The sequence below is a fragment of the Choloepus didactylus genome, chromosome 1 (genome assembly GCF_015220235.1).
Source record: "Choloepus didactylus isolate mChoDid1 chromosome 1, mChoDid1.pri, whole genome shotgun sequence".
NCBI classification, from domain to species: Eukaryota; Metazoa; Chordata; class Mammalia; order Pilosa; family Megalonychidae; genus Choloepus; species Choloepus didactylus.
The window spans coordinates 236,358,312-236,364,417 of NC_051307.1; the positions used below are offsets into that span (position 1 = coordinate 236,358,312).

A 6,106-nucleotide genomic window follows, 5' to 3' on the forward strand; every position below is an offset into this window, starting at 1 on the left:
AAGAGGGGTGATTGAAATGAGCAACATTTGAAAAGAAGACACAAAGTCTTAGCCATTAAATGGTGAGAATAAAGAAGTCCCCATAAAATTAGGGCAAGACAGGTTGGTAGATAGCTATGCAAACAAGTAAACTATCAACCAAAAGTGAAACCTATTGAATCACTCAATCAAAGCCACCTGAAATCAACACAAAGCAGAATTCTTAAGTCAGTGCACTTTTGCCTCCACATTTGCGTATCTATAATCAACCCATCCCCAAAGCAGACTCTTCCTTCAAGCCCTGTATGAGATCAGCAGTTTGCTCTGTCAGATGAGACAGTTCTTGACCATCATAGTTCACCTTATATAAGAAAGCAATAAATTTGTCTTCTCAGTTTCAGATATTGAGTGATGGTGACGTTGTTACAGTTGTCTCCCCATTTTATCAGTGTCTTCACTCAACCCTCCCATGATCCTTGAATTTCATCTCATACCCTTCCTTTTAGTTATGAAAGTTGTCAAACAGAGTGTTCTGGAGTTGATGCCTTTATATTCTTAGGGCCCATTTCCTCCTCAATTGAGTGCAAAGGAGCTGGATAACTCCATGCCAAAGTCGAATTCTTGATCCCTGTCATTCACAATCTTCTCAATTAACTTGGCCCTACTTTTCCCCGATTTCAATATTCCCATCATCCTTTACTGAATCTAAACTAGTCTGCTCTTTCCTACTTTAAGAAGGACCAGCCCCTGTAACTTTTCTACCAGCATTCTTTCCTCCTAGAATGCCCTCCACCTAGTTTTCCCATAGCTAAATGCAGCTTGTCTTACCGCCTACCTTTTCCCTAAGGTTGCTGCTGACTCCCCAGCTCTAAACAGCCCCGTCCTCCTAAGGAATATAACACATTAAATCCCAGCTTCCAGGAGTTGTGATTCCGTCAACTAACAAAATTTGCCAAAAACAGACCCTTCTCACACACACACACACAAATATGGGACCGCATTGAGTTGTTTACATTCTTTTAAAGATCATTTTGGATAAAACAATCTATATCCCCATCATTTTATGAAATAAATACATCTTAGCACCAAAAATATCATGGAAACAAAATAAATTTAACTCTATAAAAATATCTCACTCCATTATTCTTATTCTTGTCATTCTGCTTCAGGTAAGTGAGGAATTCTTCAAAGATTAGTTCTGATCATCTGACAACCATTGTTCTACTTCTCATTTTCTCTTCATGCTTATAGCTGTGTGTGTGTTTGTATGTGTGTATTCTGAGGGCACTGAGCTCATAATACCACAGTCCACCCCATAGCTGTAGCTCTCTTACTGAACTCAGGATTTCCTTTTCTCACACCTTCCCCTGTCCATCTAGGGTTTTAATTCCAATGTTTAAACTGAGGGAGAAAGCTAGAATGTTTGTTTTTCATTCCCTGCCCCACTCCCATACCTCTCTCTTCTCTGTCTCTCTCTTTCTCATTCTTTCCTTTGAGACCCAACCCCTTTACCTACTTTAGGTGATAGGTGATATTTTCCTCCTCTTCCATGGAACAAAAATGGTATCAGCACATCAGGGAAAGAAATAACATTACAAAAGAAGGAAAGAACCAAAATGCCTTGGGAAGTATATTTCAAAACATTATCTCTCAGTTTCTGAGTAGCCATTGAAGGGGAAGGAACTGCGAGTGTGTGTGTGTTTGTGCATGTGAATGTGTGCAAGAGTGTGTGCACAAGGAAGTGGGGGCAGCCAGGAACTCCGTTTGCTATTCTCTTCTGACTTCCCAACACTTATCTGTTGGTGGTGGGTGTTCTGTTGGCATTCCTTTTCATTCATTTCCCCATCTTTTTACATTTGAGGGTTGGAGGTAGTGGGAAAGACAGGGAAAGGGAAGGGAAGAGAGTAGTGGAAGCAGAAGAGGAGGACATGGAGAGATGAAGAAGAGGATTTACCTGGAGTTAAGGAACAGAGCTCCAGAAGAGGTAACAGAGTTAGTCCTAGATAACTGCCACCGTGCCAGTGTGGACATTGAGGGCCTGAAGGATGCTCTTAAAGAACTAGAGTTTCTGAGTATGGAAAATGTGGAACTAAGTTCACTGGCCCAGCTTCTCAGCTTAAATAAGTTAAATAAGTTGGAACTTAGTGACAATATAATTTCTGGAGGCTTGGAAATCCTGGCAGAGAAATGTCCAAATCTTACCTACCTCATTTTGTGTGGAAAAAAATCAAAGATCTCAGCACAGTAGAAGCTCTGCAAAATCATAAGAATTTGAAAAGTCTCGACTTGTGTAACCGTGAGAACACAAACCTGGAAGATTATATTTTTGAACTACTGCAGCAAATCATGTACTTATATGGATTTGATCAGAAGGATAATGAAGCACCAGACTGTAAGAGGAGGAGGAGGAGAATGGAGATGAAGAAGAGGAAGATGAAGCTGGTTCACCTGAAGGATATGAAGAAGAGGCTGAGGAAAATGGGGATGAGGATGAAGGTGAAGCATGCTCAGTATTGGGAGAGGGAGAAGAAGTGGGCCTCTCATACTTAATGAAAGAAGAAATTCAAGAAAAAAAAGATGATGATGACTATGTTGAAGAAGGAGGGGAAGAGGAAGAAGATGGTCTTCCAGGGGAGAAGATAAAAGGAGGGGCTGAAGATGACAGAGTGGAAGATGACTAGATCATTCTAAGACTAGATTCCCTAATGTTCCTGGGTTTGCAACAGAGAGATCATGTCTTCTTTGTTTCTTCATTTACAATAGCTTTCCCTACTAAAGATAACAGGTGACTTTTTATGGGAAAAGTGTGGTTTTACTTTTTTTGCCTTTTTATTATTCCAAATGAGACTCATTCATCTGTTTATGATCATATTGTATATATAGAAAAAGTTTAATTAACCTTATAGTGCAAATCCCTAGCAATTGTTTGGAATATTAATTTTTCTAATTAAAGTTCACTGTATTAGTCATTTTTAGCCCATAATTAAAACATGATGGCTTTTACACAGGTTTAGTATGGCACATTGCATTCATAAAGTTTTAAAGTTATTTATAAATTAATTGAAATCACAGTGGGCTTTGATATTAAATGGCAATAGTCTCTTGAGTGATAAGTTGAATTTTTTTTGGAGGTGACCCAGAAACCTTTAGTTCAAAGACAATGAGATTTCTTTTGTGTTTTTTTGAGTAAGAGTATTTGGGTACTTTGTCACATGTATAACTTGGAAAGTAGAAGGAGAATCATAAAGGTTCTGTTTAGCAGTAGAGTTAAATCTGGTGACTGCTAAGATTTTAAATTCAGTTTTATTGAGATATATTCACATACCACATAATCATCCACAGTGAACAATCAGTTGTTCACAGTACCGTCATATAGTTAGGCATTCATCACCACAATAAATTTTTGGATATTTTCATTACTCCACAAAAAGTAAAAGTAAGAATAAAAATTAAAGTAAAAAAGAACCCCCAAATCATCCCATCCTCTTATTATTCACTTAATTTTTGTCCTCATTTTTCTACTCTCTGTTCATACACTGCATAAAGACAGTGTGAGTCGCAAGGATTTCACAATCACATGGTCATACCAGGTAAGCTATATAGTTGTTCAATTGTCTTCAAGAATGAAAGCTGCTGAGTTGCAGTTCAACAGTTTCAGGTTTTTCCTTCTAGCTATTCCAGTACCCTAAAAATTAAAAAGAGGTATCTATATAACACGTAAGAATAACCTCCAGAATGACCTCTCAGCTCCATTTGAAATCTCTCAGCCACTGAAACTTTGTTTCATTTCTCTTCCCCCTTTTGATCAAGGAGGCTTTCTCAATCCCATGATACTGGGTCTAGATTCCTCCCCAGGAGTCATGTCCCACATTGCCAGGGAGATTTACACCCCTGCAAGTCATGCCCCATGTAGGTGGGGAGGGCAGTGAGTTTACCTGAGTTGGTTTAGAGAGACAGGGCCACATCTGAGCAACAAAAGAGTTTCTCTGGGGGTGACTCTTATGTGTAATTATACGTAGGCTTAGCCTCTCCTTTGCAGTAACAAGCTTCATAAGGGCAAGCCCCAAGATTGAGGGATCCACCTTCTAAAGTGGTAGTTCCCAATGCTTGTGAGGATATCAGTAATTTCCCACACAGAGAAGTTTAATATTTCCACATTTTTCCCCAGTCCCTCAAGGGGGTTTTGCAAATACATATTTATTCTCTGCCCAGATTACTCTGGAATGTATCAGGGCTTCACACTAACCTGTACAAACCAACCAGAATTCAATCCCTATTCAAAATTCCATGTAATCATGGTGTTTGAATAAACTGATCATGTAAGTTAAATTATATAGTGTTCTACAGAAAATAAAGGTTTTTAAAAACATTTTAATTGTGGAATATAACATATATAAATAGAAGTGATGACTTTCGAAGTGCAATTTAACAAGTAGCAAATTTCAAAAAATGTTATGGGTTACAGTTCCACAGTTTGTTATTTCCGTAGTGTGAAATATAACATAACAAAAAGTTAACAACTTTCAAAGTATGATTTTACAAATAGTTATATAGGAAATTTCCAAAAATGTTATGAGTTTCATACAGTACCATAGTTTCATTCATTTCCGTATTAGGAAATACAACATATATACAAAAAGGTATAACTTTCAAATTACAATTTAACAAGTGGTGATAGAGCAAATTTCAAAGAATGCTGTGGATTACAGTTCCACCATTTCAGTTCTTTCCTTCTAGCTTTTCTAATACACTAGGAACTAAGAAAAATAAAATTATATTGAGATTCAGTATTCATAATCCTTTGTTGAATTCTATCTTATCTACTGCTACCCCTTCCTCTAGTTTAATCACTTTCCTGATCTTCAGGGATGTCTAGGTAGTGAGTACCCAACTTGTTCATCTTGAAAAGGGGTGTTGACATTATGGGAAAATGGGACATATCTGGTTGATGTTCTTGAGTAGGCCATTGTCTTTGGGTTTTGGGACATAGCTGGCATAGGAGCTCTCTGGAGGATTTAAGTTTCTGAAGAATAAACTTAGTGAGTGAAACTTTTATAAAGAGTCTCAGATAGGGATTCGGGTTTTCTTTAGGGTTTTCAGGACTCTTGTTGAGTTGGGCTTATCATACTGTGGCCATTTGGCATATCTAGCCGAAGATTGCATAGGAGTTACCTCCAGGACAGCCGCTTTACTCTATTTGAAATCTCTTGTGCATACTTGCACCTGCTTGGATATGTCATGTCCCGCAAAAAGCTTTATTCATTAATGCAGTCTTCTGGGGGCAGACATCTTAGTGTTGATTAGCTTGGAATCTTTTTTTTTTTTTTTCAAATTCTGTTAATTTAGCTTTATTTAAAAATACACAAATATTTTGCAATGTAGAACAGTTTAAGGTTGTTGGATTTTTAAAACTCCATGTGACAAAACTGGCACAACAAAGAAATCCACATCAAATGAATCATTCATGTACATCAGATTCCACGCACTAATTTATTTTTTTAATTCAATTTTATTGAGATACATTCACATACCATGCAGTCATACAAAGTGTACATACGGTTTTTCACAGTACCATTATATAGTTGTGCATTCACCCAAATTAATTTTTGAACATTTCCATTACCACACAAAAATAATAATAAAAATTAAAGTGAAAAAGAACAATTAAAGTAAAAAAGAACTCTGGGTCCCCCCACCACCACCACCATTTTTCTACTCATCCATCCATACACTGGACAAAGGGGAGTCCATGCACTAATTTAACACTACAGTATTTAGGATAAATTAAAGGATTTAACATTACCAACACTTAAAAAAAAGTCACTTGTAATGCTACCAGTATTAGAACAACCAGTTTATGGACTACTGGTCCAAAAGAATTTCAATGGCAAACTTAGAGCTCCTTAAAAAACAATAAAAAATAAAAATAAAAAACTGAGTCTGTGAGTTAATTCACCTTCAACATCTGGAAAAAAAAAACACCCTTATTGTGAATTTTAACACTCAGCAAAATATGATGAAACATTAGAGCATGGACCACTCCTGGCATTGCGACTTGAGCCAGGCTTTCAAGGTTTGGAATTAGGCTGGCCTGGATTAGGGACCAGACTTAAAAGCTGGGATAGTC

The 6,106-nt window shown here is 37.3% G+C and overlaps 1 pseudogene; it reads left to right on the forward strand.

Annotated features, from left to right (window-relative positions):
- Positions 1–1,918: 1,918 nt before the first annotated feature.
- On the forward strand, positions 1,919–2,660 carry LOC119529251 (annotated as a pseudogene).
- The last annotated feature ends 3,446 nt before the right edge of the window (positions 2,661–6,106 follow it).